The sequence below is a fragment of the Ornithodoros turicata genome, chromosome 1, assembly GCF_037126465.1.
Source record: "Ornithodoros turicata isolate Travis chromosome 1, ASM3712646v1, whole genome shotgun sequence".
In the NCBI taxonomy this organism is placed as follows: Eukaryota; Metazoa; Arthropoda; class Arachnida; order Ixodida; family Argasidae; genus Ornithodoros; species Ornithodoros turicata.
Window position 1 is genome coordinate 23,526,931 of NC_088201.1, and position 20,820 is coordinate 23,547,750.

Genomic DNA, 20,820 nt, shown 5'->3' on the forward strand with positions numbered 1-20,820 from the left:
AATTTCTTAAATGACTTATCCGGGTGTAACTCGGAAATATCTTCAACTACACTCTTAGAACAGAACTTCACCGCATAGCACGCTCATAGTCAACCGTCATCTCGAATGACATCGTTCCTTCCCCTGATTTATTGTAAAACGGGAGTCGTACGCCGTTTTTGTGACAATTATGCCCTGCATTATGCACAATTATGCACAAAAAGGCATTACGCCTCCAGTTCTCTACAAACCAGGGGAGAGAACGATGTCACACGGGAAGATGTTTCGCTAGGAGCGCGCTATGCGGTGACGTTCTGTTTTAAGAGTGCGCATAACACATTGTTAAAACAGAGGTGGTGAAGGTGGTGGTGGTGGTGGTGGAACTGCTTGCCGCTGAAGGATATGATTCTGTTTCGCGATTTGTTGAAAGTGGGAGGAGGCACCTATCTTGGACACATTATGCATGTCCAAGATAAGCGCCGCCTCTCGTTTTCAACAAATCAGGAGACAGGACGATGTCATTAGGAATGATGCTTGGCTAGGAGCGTGCTATGTGGTGAGGTCCTGCTTTTAACAGTGCAGATTACTGGAAAATCGGCCGATCTAGGAGCGATGTTGAAATTCGGCGGCGCATAATCCTTGATGCTGCGATGTTTAACATGTTGTCTTCCCCCTCTCCCATAAATTTATTGAAGAGTTCTGTGTCAAGATAAGACTTTTTGAAAGCGCTGGAACATTACAAGACGCGAAAGAGTATCGCTTACGCCCCGCTGACAGTATTATGCTCCCGTTGAGAGAAGATAGGTAAGCAATGTTTTGCCACTTCATATTTGAGCCGCTGTCCATGCTTCGCTTACAGTTAGTAAACGTTTACTAATATCGTCACACGCACGGAGTCAAACTCCTTCGTTCTTACCCGTTTCGACTGTTATGAGGACAGGCCGTAACGGCAAAAAAGAAACATACACAGCTTCTTGCTGTAAACGAAAGGTTCCTGAGTAGGGCCAGGAAAAATATGCAAATAAAAACTACCCGAATATGCAACCATGCACTTGGGCTTTAAAATAATATGCAATGAGGAACTCAACTTCTGAAATGGCTTCTTCTTTTGAATTAACTTACTCGTTTGAATCCATCTTTGAGGCGAACGCTTTGTCTGAGTTAATAATTTTTAAATCATACCTGATCGCAATGAAAACATCAGGGGAAGCTGTGAGTATCGTGGGAATGAAGAGGGTCAGGAAAATATACACTGAAAGCTACTCGAATATGCAACCACTTAAGCATTACAATAAATAATAAGCAACAGTGAACTGCGCTTCAGAAATGGGTTCTTCTTATGAATTCATGAACTCACGTGAATTCATCTTTGGGGGAATGGGTCACGAGACCAATAATTTTTAAATCGCATCTTACCACAGTGAAAACCTCAGAAGAAGCCGTGAATGTCGTATAAATGAAGAACGGTTTTTCAACGAAACATCGTTGGCTGATCTCAGTCTTAAGTTATCGCAGTCTTTAATTGAAACGAACACCATATTTATCACCCGTCTAAACGTAAGCTTTCTCAATAAAAGCACGCATGCAGAATGAAATTTAATGAGCCTTTTTTTTCTTTTTTCTGTATGATGAGTTAGTATACAGCGTGAGGAACAATATAGGAGGAGGAGGAGACGTTTTGAACGAGCATCTCATGTCTTCACTCATCCGAATTATCTCAGACAAACAATCAGAAAAAAGCGTTCCACGGTAACTAAGACCAGGGCCTGACATATCTCTTATATCATTTAGCACAACGTATGCGTCACATGCTACAATCCAGCCCGTGTTGCCATCATTTTTTTTAAACGAAGGTACTGCGCAAGTGATGTCATCGTCTGTCCTCTTCCCATATCCCTTACGTGAAGGATCTCCGAACCGCCAATCTGGGAGGTCTACAAGGCAGAGGAACTGCACGTGGGGATCCGCCGAAGTCTGACACGAGATGAATTAGCCGACACCCCCTCTGCCTTCCTCTCCGATTAGGAAAATGAGAAGAATGTCTCCGCGTACGATCATCTTCGTAATGAGGGAGCAACTTACGTAAACCGGCGTCGAAGCTTCTGGTCAATACCTCTCATCGTGCGCCAGGGTAAACAGTGTTTCTTTTTCTTTCTTCTTCTTCTTCCTCTGCTTTCTTCCTTGCCTTTGGAAGGGCGAACGCCGAAAACGAGGCTCCCCTGCGCTGTTCTTGACAGCCCCTTTGATGCAAGAGCCTGGAGATCGTCAAAAGTACTTGGGAAGCTCAATCTGGTGCACAATTTCCGACCCTACATAGCGAAGACATCGAGCGCATTTATTAAGTTTTCGAATAGAGTCGGGGCTGATACTAGCGGGTGCGCGTACCGTTGAGACTGTTAATCAGTTGCCCCCTTGCAACACGTATGTGACGATGTATCGTCCTGTCGTTGCTGTATTTTTGTCAAATACTTGCCTTGCACTCATATTTCGAGTATTTCGACATTGTTTTCTATGGCCGTTGACATATACACGACATGACATATACGGACACTATTCTACTTTCCCGTAAACAAGACGATGGAAACCATATTGGTCATGGCCTCTTTTCCTTGCATGTCCTGTCTTCTAATTATGGACATTAAAGCAACGGTGCAGGTAGGAATGTTGTCTGGATGTTAAGAGCTGTGAACCATGCACCCCAAACACAGACAACGCTCTGTCTTACCTCCTTTCGGGACAATATCGGGTCCAGTCCAACACGGATTCTGATATCACGTTGGTCACACGTCACCACGTACGTTATCCTGCCGTTATTTGCGATGTTTTGCTGATGTATTTGTAAACAAAGTAGTGGTGTCGTTAGAATCGGTTGGTTAGTTTGGAAGAACAACGTAGAGAGTTTTCTTAAAGGGACTGTCGAGCATCCGTCCTGGTCGATTCCGAAACAATCGCCGTTCAAGTTACTCTCGCTCATCACCAACAATAACATCGAAAATCCGACACGAATGATGGAATTGTTTCTGCTCAATTTGATGTAATGCACGGCAAGAACAGATGCCGGATGTTGAGAGTACGGCGGAATTCCCTCTTTGGAAATTAGAGAAAACGTCACACAGACAAGACCAAGCAGGGAGCGCCCTTTGGCGACCGGTGAGGCGGGTGGGCTGGCCGACGTCTGCAAGTCGCGGAGATCTGGCTTATGGAATGTCGTTCTTGGGTTAGCAGAGGACGTGTTCGTACAGATAGGAAGGTAATACCGTGTTCCACGAGACATGGTCGCGTCAGACCTCACACTCATAAGCGAAAATCGGCGTATTTACAGAGGTCTTTTCACTTGTGGTATCTTCGACTGGTGATGCCAAAGCTCTAAGTCAGAGTGCTCCGAGCTGGAGGAAGATGCAAGAAAGAAACAACTGCCGAGGCTGTTGTCAGAGCGCTCCCGTTTTAACCAGTCGAAGGGCCTAGGCAGACAGACCGCTCGTCTACACTCTAAAAACAGAACTTTACCGCATAGCACGCTCTGTGCCAACCAGTGCTACGAATGTTAGGGTTATCGCTCCTGATTCGAAGAGACATGGAGGCGTACGCCTTTTTGTGTCAGTTATCATATATCCAAACTGACACAAAAAGGCGCACGCCCCACTCCCTCTTTCGAATTAGAAGCGTTAACCCTATCATTCGTGGCAGTGGTTAGCGCAGAGAGTGCTATGCAGTGAAGTTCTGTTTTTGGAGTGTACCCAACGTTACCACTCCCCCCCCCCCCCCATCCCTCGCGAAGAGAGAGCGCGCGCTAGTAAGTAACCGAGAACCACGTATAGCAATTGTCCTTTCTCTTCGAAACTGCCATGTCGACAAGTTCTCCTGATTTTTCGTCATGCTGGAGATGTTCACGGTGATGGAGAGAAAAGAAGAAAACAGTTACGAGGCAGTGCTGAAAACTTCTCGGGCCGACAAGGACGACTACGGCCTGTAGCCAAGAGCCTGTATTACAATTCGACATATTCACCTGGAAGTTCAACGCACTTGGCACATTGTTCCTGAAGCTTATTTAACCCTTGAAAAAAGAAATCAGACGTCAGCTCTCCGAAATATGCTTCGGCGGCTCCTATCACCTCTGAGCCCTCTGAGAACACCTTTCCTTTGAAACTTTTTTTTTTTTCGGGTTTGGAAACAAACAATAGCCCGATGGGACGAGATCCGGCGAGTACGGCGGATGTTCAATGCATTCAAATCTTTGAATCCTGCGTCGTTTTTCCTGCTTTGTGAGGCGGTGCATTGTCCTGCAAAAGGAGGACGCCTTTCCGTAGCTTCCCGCGCAGATTTCCTTTCAAAGGCTCCTTTAACCGGCACAGCAAGCTACAGTAGTATGCGCTGTGCACCCCTTTTCACTGTTCTGGAGATAGTCAGTCATCAAAACACCTTCCTTGTCCCAGAAAACCGTGGTCATGACCTCTCCCGCTGACCGTTGAGTCTTGGATTTCTTCGGCCTCAGAGAACCATTCCATGGACTGTTCTTGTGTCTCAGGATCATAGTGATGCAACTACAAGGGTGAGATTTTCAAAGGTAGACCTTCGGGCTGTCATGAAGTTCCTGTTCATGCAGAGGAACCCCAAGTGAGATCTATGAGTGGATGATACAAACATTAAGTGACGAGTGTTCATCATACTCAACCGCGAAGAAGCAGTATGCCAATTTTCAGCGCGGGGATTTTCACACCGAAGACATCGGAAGATCAGGGAGACCTCCTACGGTGTCAATAACCGAAACTGTTGATCGTGTCCATGACTTTATTGCGGCACATTGGCGAATCTCGGCTAAAACAATTGCGGAGACCTTAGGTATGCGGAAGCTGTCAGTCAAGGGGGGAGGGGGGGGGTATATGTTTAATAGAAAGAACAGAGAAAAGAGGGTCAAGTGGGTGATGAAATGTTTCAATGACGATGAGAAGTGACGCCGAATGGACGCCTCCAAGTTGATTGATTGGTAAAAGAAAAAAATAAAGATGTTAGTCCCAAACCACACGGGACACGGGTGAAACAATTAATGCAGCATACTACTGTAGCTTGCTCTGACGGTTAAAGGAGGCTTTGCAAGGAAAACGGCGCAGGAAGCTACGGAAAGCCGTCCTCCTCATGCCGGAGAATGCACCGGCGGCTCATAGCTGGCAAGACAATGCAGGTTCTGAAGGACTTGCGATTTGAATACATTGAACACGCGCCGTACTCGCCGGATCTTGCCCGATTGGACTATTTTTTGTTTCCAAACATGAGAAACGTTTGAAAGGAAAGGGATTCTCGGAGGTCTCGGAGAGCAGACTTCGGATTTTTTCAAGACATAAAGATGTGCCAAGTCCATCGAACTTCGATGTGAATATGTCGAATTGTAATAAATGTTTATGGCTATAGGCCGTGGTCTTCCTTGTCTGGCCGATAATTTTTGAGCACCCGTTCGTATTTGAGGAGAAGATCAAATAAGGTCGTTGGTCAGTCGTTATTTTTTTTTAAAATAAAATGTGTCGCAAGTTAGGACGAGTATTTTTGATTGAAATGTAGAGACATAATGCCGAGGAGACACACACAAAACGCAGACAAGTAACATTCGAGTCACCAGCCAAAGGCTGTGTATGGGTGCTGTCTCAATTATATCCCGGAATCCGGGGACTGAAAAAATGACCTGGACTCCCAACACTACTCCTATTCCATTCAAAGGGGGCTAACTCAATTTCAGAGAGCAGGTCAAGGTGTGCATAATTTAATGATTTTTTTTTCTGGCCTTATGACTTATTCATATCGAAAGTAACGGCCAAAGTAGCGCTTACTTTTTCAGCCGTTACATCAGCACATTTTTGTCGAGTAATTTCTAACGCTAAAAATTACTTTTGCCACAAGAGTAATAGCAACGCTAATCAATTACCTTTTTCGAGCAACCTGTATACAACTCTGCATAGTGCACTCTTAAAAATGAACTTCACCTCATAGCACGCTCCTAGCCAACCATAATCTCGAATGATATCGTTATCTGACCTGATTTGTTGAAAACGGGAGGCGTACGCCTTTTTGCGACACTTATGCTGGTCATAATTGTCACAGAAAAAGGCGTACGCCTCCCGTCACGTCGAGCTGGTACCAGGGTTCGAATCCCGGTCTGCCGGCTGTTCTGTCTGGGGTTTTACGTGGGTGTTCATCAGACGCTTTCAGTCATATGTCGGCACAGTTCCCTTGGAAGTCGGCCCAGGACGCACATTCCCCAAGGGCGTTAGTCGTGACGTTGCCCACGGCGAGCCCTTGCACCACCATCGGCTAGTGGCAATAGGTGGGGTAAACAGTATTGCACGACCTCAGAATGAAGTTACCTATTGCTTTCTATTCACCTTTTCCCGCTTAGGTAATGATAATTTAAGTACTTAGGTAGCTTCTGGTAATTCTCGGTGGGCGAAAAACACGGATTGCTGTCATAACCTTTAGGCTTGTGTTTGCGAAATAAGGGCTGTTTGTTTGTGGATTTGTGTGCGCCGTTCCTTTTTTTGTTCGGTGTCTCTCGGTACCTTCAGACAATGCTACGAAACATCTGTGTAAATTACGCCGATCAGGATAAGACAATGGATAAAGTTCTCCGAGGCGTCGGCTGTACCACCGCCTTTAATATATAATGTGGAAAAACGTGAACGCAAATGAAAACAAAGTACCTTAAGTTAACTGTAAGGTTTAGTTCCTCAAATTAGGATCGAGGCCAATATTTGTATTCTACTATTCTAATTATACTTGAGTATTACAAAGGACTCAAAAGGGTAATGGCAGCTATATCAGCGTGGAGCTCCTTTAGGCCTCCGGATTTTAAGAACAGCTAGGCCCGTTTCTAGTACTAGACATGTAGAAGTATTGTTCCGCGAAGTTACTTTCTTCTATAGACGCATATTTATAGATTCCCTGGGCCCGAGAGATTGCCCAACTTTTGCTCCAAGCGAGCGTCGCGGCCGGTTCTGGCTACTTTTTTCCTCTCTTGATTCACCGCGTAGAAATTTCCTTCGGGATTCTCATACAACACATATAGAAATATTATCCTGAGAATCATACTCCTATACTCCTACAAGGTATACTCCCGAAAGCATATCTGTAAGCCCGCTTGAGGCTTCGCGTCTTGGCGGGAAACTGAGGGTGGCCGACAGTTTGCGCGTCTGGCAAAGACGGTTTTCACAACCGTTTTGTATAGCTATTAATATTGTACCAGGGAATGCATTTTTAATAAAGTGAGGGAAATCTGATACGCACCTTCTGTATCTGACAAAAAAAGAAAAAAACGGTACGTCGAGTAGCCAAATTTCGAAGTTCAAATGAGGAAATTACATTTATTTAAATTAAAATTTCATAAAATTACTTGTAGTACACGGCAAAAGTTCCCTACAGATAAATGTCGTTGATTGCACCTTTTTTTAAGTTAAAATTTTTCAAATGGTTACTGACATACATAATAGATATATTCAGGTTACTTGTTTCACACGCACATGCAAGGTTGATGATGCCTGTATGGGCGTCGAAAATTCAATTTGTTCTCTTGATTGGTTAAGTCAGTGTGTATATTAATTTCACACGCACATCTGTAGGTTCCCTGCGGGGGTGCGTTTGCCTGATTTTTACATAGGGCGTACACTCTTAAAAATGAACTTCACCGCATAGCACGCTCCTAGCCAACCATCATCTCGAATGATATCGTTATCTTCCCTGATTTGTTGAAAACGGGAGGCGGACGCCTTTTTGTGACACTTATGCTGTTCATAATTGTCACAAAAAAAGGCGTACGCCTCCCGATTTCAACAAATCAGGGCAGATAACGATATCATTCGAGATTATGGTTGGCTAGGAGCGTGCTATGCGGTGAAGTTCATTTTTAAGAGTGTAGGGCGCATTATAGAGCAGTAATCCAGCGGAACCAACATAGGTACTCGTATACGCTTCTAAACTTGGTGTACTTGTCTATTTTGTAACCTATTTCACAAATTACTTTAGCCTGGGAGAACGCTAACAACAAAAACTAAAGCATAAAAAAATGACTTGGACAGGAAATTTTGAGAAATCCCAGATGGAGGAAATCAGACTGAAGGAAAAACAAATGAAGTGGTCAAGATCTCAAAACAGGGATTGAGAAAATAGCAATTGAAAGAGAGCAGCCTGAGCAAATCTGACGACATAATCGAGGAAAGGGCACTCACATACGGTATGTCTGACACCAACAATAAGAATGGAAATAGACTCACAGGGCATTAATAAGATTAGGTGACGTCAAAAAGTGCACGAGTGTGTGCATTGCAGGGACTTGGCCAGCACCCAAGGCCAACGACCAACCAGCCGACTGGGCCAATATTTGCACTGCTCGACGGTGGTCGTTGTATTTTGAAAACTTTTCAATGATATTTTGTGCATCCTCTGAACTCACTCACATTTGGGGTGCACCCACTACAATTGGTTAAAAATTGCTATTACTCGTACGGAGAACAAGCTATACGCGAAGTGGTGTTGGCGCCTATATATGTGTAGGTCAAGGATGGGCTTCACTTAACGCCTCCGGGAATAAGGTGAAGCCTGCTTTACATGTTGGCCCGGATTCTTGCAACTGAGCGCAACATGCAGTTTCCCCTTTTGAAGTTCATGCTACTAGTCTCCGAACAGTAAAAAATATTACAGTAAAAAATATTAAATATTATTATTAAAAAAATCTTTACTCGAATCTTTGATTTTTTTGACACAGGAAGCACTTTTCTCGTTCTGAAGAGCCCGGGTGGGGCATATTTTGTATTATAATACAGATACATAATACCTGCCAGAAACCAGTATTGTAATACTAATGCGCAATACTTTGATTTTAAGGTATTATAATACATAATACTAATATTTCTGCGTATTACACCAGTAATACTAGTAGTACTTTACCATAGAAACTCAACTCTAAGATGCGGATTATCAAGAAAGAAAAGGCAGAAATATGCACAATTTGCGGCCCACTTGATGCATTCTCTCTTTAATCATTGTTTATTGGAGGCGGTTACATTTTAACAGGACAGAAGAGAGAGTCCTCTGGTGCGCGTCTGTCTGTTTTGCTTTCTTCATACTCCAGATGAGCGGAAGGGTGCATCATCTGGAATATTACGATAGGCTTAACAAAAATAGACGAAATACAAGGCCCGCAAGTGTGCTCTAGGAAGCGCTGTTGGAATGATGCAGTCAACTGGTGCACAATAATTGATCAACGACGGGCAACGGTGATCATTTACGTTGTCATGCTTGTACTATTCACCAACTAAGTAAACAGATGATGACTTATTGTTCCTCACCTTGAGATGAAGTTTCAAATTTGACGTGGAGTGTCTCGACGCGCGGATGAATTTCGAGTGTATGAATTTCAAGACTCGTGGATGAACTTTGCTCTCAGTCAGGCGCCGTCACTATTCGGCTCAGTTTAGGCGCCAAAAAAATCGGCCGTTCAAACTCGTGCGACTACCTATACACGACTGACTGGATGCATGCGCACTGTTGAAAATGACCAAATCCACGACTATTCCTTGGGACGCTGACCTATAGGAGGAATGCATGAGAGCCTCCAGTAACCTCTGGCCCTGAGGTCATTCTGGTTGGGGGAATTTGGGGTAAGCACATATATATATAGTTGGCCATTGTTTGTGACCAAACATTTCTGAAACACGGGAAAATTACTGATAAAGTGTACTGGTGACACTCTGTAGGCAAAGACTTCCAACAAGTATTACACCTTTTAGAAAATTATACTATATGTAATACTTCAATTTGGGTATTATAATACAGATACAAATACATTGAACAAATGAGTATTATAATACACAATACAAATACTCAAAAGTATTACAGGAATAGTATTGCAATACGAAGTATTGCTATTACTGCCCACCCCTGTTAAGAGCCCACTCTCAAATACTGGACACGATGGGGCCGAGAGGGAAAAACGGGGTCCCCACACGTGTGTGTAAATGTCCCAAGCTCGTTAGGATCTGGATGATCTTCTGCCGTATCATTTGCTCGTCGTCTCTCAGTATTGGAGACGGAGCTTTCTGTGGCCAGAAAGTAAGCACTCGCTATATTAGGCCGCATCTCAAGTTCTAGAAATAGCCGGCACAATCTGGATACGCGCGAGGGGAAAAGCAGCAAAGCCCAATACCATGGTTTTCTATGCATTATTCGTTTTCACTCGACCGTTGCAAGATGACGTGCGCACGACTATTCCGTTTTTTTTCTCTTCCAGTCTGAAATCAAAGCATCAAACGAAATGAGAATCAATTGGACGGACTCATAGCTTGCGAACATGCGGCAAAACACGTCTTCCTTTTAGCTACGCATTAATTGGAGGTGCGCTAATATTAGCAATCACTTAACCAAAGCTGGTTGAGCTCGTGACTTGCTTCAGCTGGTTTATGATTGGGGCCATCAACGCCTGTAGCTCCCACTCGATGATGCACTGATCTGCATTTGATCACAGTGATATGCACTGTTAAAACAGAACTTCACCACATATCACGCTTCTAACCAACCATCATACCGAATTATATCATTCTGTGATTTGTTCAAAACAGGGGGGAGGCGCATATCTGGGACAAGATAATCTGTCCCAGATAGGCGCCTCCTCTCATTTTCAACAGGCTGGGCTGCTTTTCAAGGCTGGGAGCGTGCTATGTGGTGAAGTGCTGTTTTAACAGTGTATCACAGTGCATTGGCGTCCTTCACTCTTCAGGACCATCATAACTCTTAAAACATAACCTGACCGCATAACACGCTCGTTGCCAAACATCATCTCGAATGACATCCTTCCATACCCCCCATTCGTTGAAAACGAGAGGCGTATGCCTTTTTGTGACGCAGTTAGGTTAATTGTCACAGAAAGGCGTACACTTTCCACGCTCTTTCTACTAATCAGGAGTGATAACGGTATCATCCTGTACAATGGTTGGCCTTCGGCGTGCTATGTGGTGAAGTTCTGTTTAAGGAGTGTGCATGCAATGCACTGTAAAAGCAGAGCTTCGCCTTTTTGTGGCAATTATCATATATCCAAATTGTCACAGAAAATGCGTGCGTCCTCCTCTCTCTTCGAATCACAAGAGGTAACGCCATCATTCGTGGCAATTGGAGTAGCGTTGGAGCACAGAGTGCTATGCGGTGAAGTTCTGTGTTTAGATACACTCTTAAAAATGAACTTCACCGCAAAGCACGCTCCTAGCCAACCATAATCTCGAATGATATCGTTATCTGACCTCATGTGTTGAAAACGGGAGGCGTACGCCTTTTTGTGACACTTATGCTGGTCATAATTGTCACAGAAAAGGCATACGCCTCCCGTTTTCAACAAATCATTCGAGATTATGGTTGGCTAGGAGCGTGCTATGAGGTGAAGTTCATTTTTAAGAGTGTAGTTTAAGTGATTGTTGTGTGTCAAGAAAAAGTCGTCATGGTGAACCTGAACCTTGGTGCTTACATTCTCTGCTGGAGCCAAATGTGAAGCACAACTGCTTTCAGCCTCTCTCCACGTGCATTTCGGGGATATAATGCATGTTTCTCCACAGTGCTGCGCACGTCGAGCGCCCGTTCATCGCAGAGCCGCGTATCCCATTTTGCTCTCTGCGGACGCCAACCTTCTCGCGTCATTCATGACGCTCCTGGACGTTTTCCAGGAATCGTCCCAGCTCAGGTGATTGTAATCAATCACTCTTCATTGAAAACAACGCACAAAAGATGAGACAGAACAGAAACGGAAACACGTGGTACAACCTTTCTTTGTCTTGCTCCCTTCATTTATTATTGCTATTTGCAACACCAGTGGCATGCGCGCTGCACTGGCACCTGTTTTTCTGCTTTTCTTTTTTTGCACTAATCATGCGACTATAACGAACCACATCAAAATGAGTTTTGGAATAAATAAATACAGCGACATGTCCGAGAGGGTAGAGCATTTGCTCGTTGGTGGTACCATTAAGGCCATGTTGAAGAGTGGGAGGTGGTGGGTTCGAATCGTTCCAAAGGCTTCTTCCACGTGCTATGTCACGTCATAATTAATCTACACTGCAGCCGCAGGCGCGTACGTGGTCCCACAGATTCTTCTGCCTAATAGCGACACAATCGCACTTATGTTCACGCAAACGTATGTTGACGCGTCGAGCAGTTTGTCCTAATACGATCTAACGCATGTAAAGGGAACTTCGCGAACACCCTCAGTGGTACGATCTATAAAAGTTTCATTGTGGCTAGTCTGACAGCCAGTGAACACAATGAATAACGGCAGCCGCTTTGAACCTATCGCATACCACACAATGACATGCCAGTTTCCCTTTTCGTTTTCAGGCAGATTTTTTAGATTTATGTCGCACTGTTCTTCAGGTCGGCCCAGGGCGCATATACTAACCGTCATTGTCCCTTCCCGCTGTTTTCTGTACATCAGCCACGTTCGCAGTGCTAACACAGAATTAATCAAACCAACAAACATTTATGTCGCAGATTGGCAATCTGATATGATGCAAACCACGACCAATCATGAACTGATGATCTCCGAAAATTCACGTAAGCAATAATGTTGAGCGCGGAAATTTAGACTATAGTTGATTGCCGTACATACTGAACGGAGAGCGAAAACACACGGTCTGAGCTCGTCCGATGTTGTTGCCGTGTTTTCCCTCTCCGTTCAGTATGCAATGATATTTCGTGGTCGATTTGCTCGCGTATAGGCGAGACCATCTCATCAAATACACATGGAGATCATTATTTTTGCTCAACGCAAACGTTGCCTTTCTTTTATGTATTGTCCATCGGATATTGTCAGAGGTGTCACCAGTTCTCCACACCATAAATTGGTGGTTCGTGCTTCATATTCATGTATATATGACTACGGCTGCAGAAAACTGCCTATCAGATAATATTAATGCCCATGCGAACCTTGGAGAAAATGTGTGCGACACACAAATTCGTTTCTTCTTCTGGGTCTATGTCCCCTATGCGGAGCTAATGCATTTATTTATTTATTGTCACAAACGCAAGGTCCACATGGCATTAATGTCATGTGGCCCTTTTGTTTTCAGATGTTTATAAAAACTACTACATACATAGATTAATATCAACAAAACTAAATGTGTCTGGGAAGAGTACTGAGCATTAAAGCCATACAAAGTCAATGTGAGAGGCAAGATAAAACAAAATCACATTCGCTGTGTGTTAAGGTGAAAGATGGCAGCAGGAAAGATGAAGGGTCTAGAATGAATGCAACTGATGCTGGCAGTCAATTCCATAATATGATGACACGCGAGAAGGAAGAGAAAATAAATGTGTTAATGTGACAAGAGAATGGCTCGCACTTTTGAGAGTGATCCCAACGGTGAGTGGTATAATGGGGTCAGCGGATGTATGATGCATATGGCGCCGGGTGGTAAAGCTTATGAAAAAAAAAAGGAAAAAAAAAGGAGTTGACATTAAAAGTTTACATTTGTTCGACTGCTTTATATTTTGCCTACGGGCCTACGTACGTCTCCCTTTCACCACCACTGGCGAAAACAAACGCAAATGTTGTGCACGTTTTAGGTTTGTACTTCCATCATGCTTTCCTTTAAGTTTCAATATTTGTTCAAGCTCGTATTAGGTGCTCATAATTCCGCATTCAATACGATGCTGCGTGGCAAAATGAAAGACCGAATCTATTGAACGTGAAATGCAATCAAATGAGCGTCCCCTTGCACATTTTTTAATACACTATGTACATCAGCAGCAGCAGCTGAATTATTTTATGAATGTTAATTATGCGTGGCACAAAAGACAACAAAAGCAAAAAATAAATTGAAAATAATGAGATCTCGAGGTGAAAGGTCGGACAATATAGCGTCTGCAGGATCTTTTTGCCCGATTTGGCAGGTACACGTCAAAATGGTCTCACGCACGAGGCAACCCAGAACAACTGATCGCCAGTGATAGCATGTTGTGCACCAAACGGGGAGAAGAAAGAGTGCTATTCAACGTCTACGAAGAACAGCGCCGGCATTTCCTTTTTTTTTTGTTAATGCAGTATTTCTTGATGGACGAACTACAAGGATATTGGACAAGCAAGGCGTTCATAGTGAGTGAAAAAGGCACGCATTCGGATGCTCCACATAGCGGGGGCACGTGTGTTCCCTTCGCGTATTTTCACAGGCTATAAATCGCTCGCAGACTCGCGAGCTGATCTTCTCACACCCGTGCAGGTGCGGTCGGTCGCCTACAAAAACATGTACTACGCCAGAACTGCCCTTCGAGCTGTGCTCTTCTTCTTATGAATTAAGCGAGCAACCCTTTGAGCAAAGCAAATGAAAGATGCGAAATATAAGAGACAGGAAATATAGGCATTAAGCTGCAATAAACTCTCAAATGACGCGAAAGAGATATACCCCATGGGTGCTACGCAGTCGAGCACTTTCTCATCATCTTGGTATGGAACGATCATTCATGGAATGGTCCTGGAAGAAACAGTATCGGCCCTGGGTACAATATTGTTGGTTTACCTCGTTGAGGTTGAAAAGCGCCGGAACAAGGTTGTTGGCAGAACATGCCGTTTGCTTTAAAGTGTTTTGTCTTCCCCTATACACAGTTTACACTGAATGTGCATGGTATGTACCATACAGTCATTTGTTCATGTACTTATAGTCTAGCTGTGTCCCACGTAACCAAGACACTGCGTTCTACTCTACTCCAGGTTTAATCCATCTAACCTGCCTAGGCCAGATTCCACGTACACTGTCACGGAGTCTTTTTCCCGGTTTACTCTAATTGGGCAAGGCGGCTGAGTTTGATCGCAGCACAACACAACGAATTCATGACTGTTCACATGTTCATTCGCTCTTCGAAAAGAGCTTCACCGCGTTACACGGTCATAGCCAACCGTCATCCCCAATGGCATCGTTCTCTCACCTGATTTGTTGCAAGTGGGAGGCGTACGCCTTTTTGTCACACTTGTATTGCCAACTGTAGGATACTACAAGCGCATTGCTTTTTGCATTTTGTGGAACTTATGCATTTATGTGAGTTGTCACAAAAAGGCGTACTCCTTGCGTTTTCCAGAAATCAGAAGCGATCGGGTTATGGGTGTGAAGGTCTGCTTTGAGAGCGTTGCGGTAGTGAACAGTTTTATGGCCACGTCAGGTCATTCAAAGCGAATGATCGATAAGAAGACATGGAGGACGGACTACACCGGGCAAATAACCAACAACGCCGCGAAGGCTTGTTCTGCTCTATGAGTGCATAAAGGGTTCATCATTCTCTGCCACCAGACCACTCGAGAGAAAGGTCTCGGATGTCTAAGGCTCCAGACTCCAAGACGCCCACATGAAAAACGGAACAAAATATAGGGCCCCCTCTACCCTTTCGTGTGAGGGAGTGTAAATAAATACCAGCTTACGTATGACGACATTGTCTAAAAACGAAGAAAAGGCAACGCTTGTGCTCCTGGACTTTGGAGCGGCAAGAATACCGCAAGAGTTGCAACACGAAGAGAACGAGAAAGAAAACAAAACTGAATGATACGCAGAATGACGTAACATCCGTGATTCTCTGCAACGCACGTAAGGGCTGCTAAAGTAACGTGCGATCTCTGTGTGCACGTGTACAGTCTGTTGTTGACTGGCTGCTGTTTTTTTTTTTTTTGGGGGGGGGGGGGGATGCTGTGAAATAAGTGCGGTTTAACGCCGCTTCTCGCTGCACATTTCTGGAAGACGTGCTGAGGTGCATTGTTGGCATTGTACAAGGTACATTTTTTGGGTCTGGTTCTTAGGAAATGCGATGTCTAGAAAATGCGAGTCATGCACGGAGAGCTCATCCTTCCTGGCCCGTAGTCCTAACAGATGAAGAAAGCACTACCAATGACGACAGAACTTCATGTTCAAACGTAACCAGGAGGCAGCGCAAAATGGACACCAATGAAAACGTTCCATGCAACATTATGCGGCAGGGGGGAGGTTGAGAATAAAAATTTTACCAACGGTTCTGTTACGAAGTGCATGCTTGAGCTGAATTTACTGCGAAGAAGCGACTTTTTTATAACCCATTAAAAAAAGAAAGAAAAAAAAGAAGACAGGGGACATGCATCGTCTCGCAGCCAAATTTCCCCCAGAGTCCCAACTATAGCTCCTCGCTATTTCAACATGCGAGCGAGCAAACATTCTCGAACAAGCAAGTAATCATCGACAAAATCTATGAGCATCTGTTGCGCAGACGAGCCGTTCCCTCCTTTATGGGTCTTCGGAAAGTCTGCTCTCTGTCCAGACGGAGCGGCAGACCAAAGGGTATAGGGAAAAACGACAAGCTCCTACAATAAAACTGAGTCCCCACATCCCATCTAGTATACACAACGCAGGAGGAGTCTCTTCTGGAGAAGTTTCACGTTACGTGTGCGTTTACGTTGGCCACCCACGCCGATGGTCATGTTCCCAAACGTAAACTATCACATACTTTTCCTCACCTAAACTCCGGAGCTGGGTGGCCCCGAAAATTATATCGCTGCGGGTCGCAGGATCCATTCCTTTGTCTCTCGCTCCCTCCAGCTTTCTTCTCGCCGTGCCAAATCGTTGACATCCGACACCGTGCTACTCCGATGCCGCTACCTCAATAGCGAGAATATTGTGGGGGACGTGAAAGAAGAAGAAAAAAGTAAATAATATTAATAGGGGGAGGAGAAGCTGACGTCGAAACCTATTGCAGCAATACAAGCTTGACTAAAAATGGATTGGATTGGACTGTGTTAAAAAAAAAAAAAAAGAAAAGTGTGTAATATAAACGTTTGCAAACTTAGGCCCGATCTCCAGATGCGTATTTGTGGCACTGGAAGCAATGCAACCGACTTGGCCCAACAGGAAGCATCCTCAGTGCATGCCCAGGGGTTGACTGATTGTTGGTACGCATTGTCGGCGCGCACAGTCTGTGCGATTTCTTTCAAACTCTTACAAAAAGCAATGGAGAATGGATAATGCTCTTGACTTGTTCTCATCAAGGCTTCGTGCTGGTTCTCGGCAGTCGGCACGTAGGTGGCCTGATGTCTTCGGGGTATTGCACGTGGGTGTCTTTTCTAACGCTCCCTTGACTTGTAATTATTGCCCTTCCTAACTATAATAAGCGCTGAATCCAATCAATTGAGGCTGTTTAACGTCTTTATAACTGCAGTTATGCCTCCGTCCGGCACGGGAACGAAAACGGTGCCCTGCTTAAGAAAAAGAACGAAAGCTGAAGAAAGTTATGCAGCGTCCTGGTAGTACTTGCTCGGCGAAATAAAAAGGAGACGTGGGTTGTGCCTGGTGGTACTACGCTATTTCTGTTGTGTTTTACGTTTCATTTTCACGAGAAATTATTTCCAGCTCTTCTCAACTCACAAGCAGAGAGTTTTTCAATTGCACATTATTGTAAGGAATTTGCGCAATTGTAAGGAATAAGGAAGGTGCGCACGCACAGGAGTTTGACACACTGAAAAAGTTCAGTAGGTTAAAATTTAGTGATGTTACTGTGGGACTCCTGCACAGAAAACTGTTTTTCCTTCAAACCGCTCAAGAATAATGGCATTCGTGAGAGCAGCAGAAATCGAAGCAGCACTTCACCTTCTTTCTTTCGTCTTACATGTCATTCTTTGCGTGTTCTCTTATGTTTTAGGGTTTATATCTTTCTAACGTTTGATAGGCATTCCGTCAACATTCGTTCTTTTTTTTCAGGGGGGGGGGGATATGGTGTCGCCACTGGACATTGATGATGACGGTCGTATGGCCATCTCTATGAATAAACTAGAACGGCCTGTGGTTGGATCAGGACATAACAGACTCGACGATCTGCCATGACCTCATCGTCCGCACGGTGGGTGTTTCCCTGTACGGTCACTTCAGCAGACCTGCTCAGACGACCGTTCGAGCAGGCCCTTCGAGGCCCTTCGAGGTATTCTTGGTATTCTTCGAGGTATTCTTCTCGCTTGGTTTTCGCGGCCCACTTCTTCAGCGTGCTGTAGGATGAGGAAGTTAGACGCTCTCCTTCCGATACAGATATTCCATGACCGTACATGCCTTCACTTTCTCCATTTGGTCTCAACCGGCATCGATGGATCAGTTGGTAGCGTGTGCGCCCACTGATTGCAAGCACGATCCCGACCGAGGACGCCAGCTACTTGTTGGCAGGGCACAAGGAGGTAAGGTACGCCGTCTACCGCGAGGGACGTTAAGTACGGTGTGCAGCGTGCTGAGATTTCGGCGCACGCTAAAGAACTTCCAGGTGCACAAAATTAATCCACTGACCGACCACTGCGGCGACGCTCATAATCACAGTTGTCTCGCCACGTAAAGTCGCGAATTATAAATTATTATTTTAACTCAAGAGCGCGGATCGCCACCTGCCGGCGGTCATCATATAGCAAAACACTGTAGCCCGACACCATGCGACATTTTTGGTAGCACCAGTCTTGAACAGTGTCTATGTTCAAGGATAAAATTTCGTGTCTGTGAGCGCACTCCTTCAGTGTAGGGCCGATACCTTGTCGGACGGCGCTCCTGCATATATTTTAATAAGTTTTTAGTCTTTTGATAGTGCATGTTTTGCAAGATGGGGTAAATGTTTTTGACGCATTGCTCAATTTTTTCATGCAATTTTGAAGGCGTACTAAATTTCTCACCGCAAACAACATCGCACGCGTGGGTAACATGCGCAACAACCGTATTTTGTAACACTTGCAGCGAGAATCTCGTGCGAATGAAAAAAAACTCGGTTTGTCGTCGGCTCGCACACAAGCGTTCAAGGTTGACCGGGACTTTTATTTCTTTCAGTACAATAGAACACCGCATTATGGCATCAGTTGCCGATGCGCCAATAAAACAGAATGGAAAACTCGGGAAGCACCAAACTACGTCAGACTTTCAAAGTATTCACCGTGCGCATCTAGACATCGCTGCAATCGCTGTGGCAACTCTTCCATGCCTTTGGCGTAGAAAGAAGTGGGCTGTTGTCGTAGCCACTGCAGGACATCTTTCTGTGTGGAACGTCTTTCCTCCAAGGTGCTCTTCAAGAGGTTCAAACAAATCGTAATCGCTTGGGGCTAAATCTGGGCTGTAAGGGGCATGGGGCAAAACCTCCCAGCGCATTTCAGCAAGGGTTGCTACCGTCAAATTCGCCATGTGAGGCCGGGGATTGTCATGAAGAAGAATAACCCTTCCGGACAACATCCCATGCCTTTTCTTGCGAATTGCGTTTCGTATGGCACCCTTTATCAAGTCCTGAGGATTAATCGTGATGTCTTGCTCAAAGAAGTCCACATGGATTACACCCCTCATGTCCCAGAAGACAGTTCTCATGGACTTTCCAGCAGACGGCTGCATCTTGCTTTGGCGGCGGTGGAGCCTTATGTCACCATTCTATGCTGCTGTTTTTTGTCACTGGGGTGAAATAATGCATCCAGGCTTCATTATATGTGATGATTGATTGCAAAAATCCGCCTCCCTCGGACTGAAACTGGTTCAGACTGCCATGCGAACTCCCTTCTGGTCACAAGTGAGGTGTCGGGGAACCCATCTTGCACTTTGTGGAACAGCAAGTGCTCGTGAATGATTGTCTCCACACTGCCGACATTAATATTACGTTGGGCTGCAGTGTCACGATCTGTTACACGCCGGTTCTCGAGGATAGCGTGTTGAATGCCTGCGATGTTCACTGGCGTGACTGTAGTCGGACGAACGTGTCCATGTGGTTCATTCGTCACCATATCCCGTCCTACGCCAAACTTTCTGCACCATTCGTACACTCACCCCTCTTGACGTCGTTTGTTCCCGATGCTGTGCCTGTAATATTTGCAAAATATCAGCTGGTTTGACGTTCTCCTTCACAAGGAACTTGATTATGCATCGCTGTCCCACAGATACAGACACACTGCTCGCCGCCATGATAGCTGTCGCTTCTGCACGTGCCGCTGATCCGAGGAGGATTGTGCTTCGTCCTCAGCAAGTTTTATTCAATTACATTTACTCACTGATTTTTCTCGAGCAAAAGACTCGGTCAACCTGGAACGACCCCTGTATTTTGCGTTTAATGGCACCCCAGAGGCCCGTCTTCAACCTTCAACTTTCACATAGCGATCGTTATCGTTATATTTAAAGTTCGCGCGCTCCAAAGCCGCTTTGATAGGCTCGCGCGAGAGCTTGTGGCGAATCACGGGCCGAAGTGATGCATTTAACGGTGCTGTCTGGACCAGCTCGCGTGGCTCAGTGGTTAGCGCGTTGGCCATGTCACGTCGAGACTGGGAGGTACCCGGGCTCGGATCCAGGTGCCGGCTGTGCTGTCCGGGGTTTTTCCTGAGTGTTCCTCAGACGCTGTCAGACATATGTTCGAAATATCGGCGGCTCTCGTCCTAAGGCAATTCCCTTCATATGTCCGCACAGTTCCCTTAGAAGTCGGCCCAGCACGCACATTCCCCAAGGGCGTTAGTCGTGACGTAGCGCACCTCTGTGAGGCCGACTACAGCGAGCTCTTTCAGCACCACCACCACGTTATGGGATAACGACAAGTTGAAAATCGGGCTCCATGGCGTCTCTCCAGGAACATTTTTTCCGCCTATGGCTGCCCGTCGGCACTCTCCAGATGCTGTTTTCTCCGGGGGCATTCTTTTCCAGTCCCACAAAGGAGACAGCGCAGTATATTGCCGGTGAACCATTGAATTGATGGAGAGCTGGTGTCTTGTCATGTACATGGTACGCCTTGCATTGGCGTTCAAGTACAGATGTGTCCTGAGAGGAACGCATCTGGTAAGCTCCAGGCGCCGCGGCATCTGCTGTATCGTTCCAGGTATGTCGCAGCGTGAAG

General features: G+C 45.3%; 1 protein-coding gene across 2 annotated transcripts in view; it reads right to left on the reverse strand.

The window, feature by feature from the left end:
* LOC135377668 (forkhead box protein F1-like) overlaps window positions 1-20,820 on the reverse strand; it is an 85,644-nt gene that overhangs the window by 52,939 nt on the left and 11,885 nt on the right. The window contains exon 3 of one of the 2 annotated variants that reach the window (XM_064610260.1): window positions 2,062-2,288. The exons of the other annotated variant lie outside the window; for it this stretch is intronic. The gene's annotated coding sequence lies outside the window, so the exon portion shown is untranslated. The remainder of the gene's footprint in view (window positions 1-2,061; window positions 2,289-20,820) is intronic. 2 annotated transcript variants of the gene reach the window in all.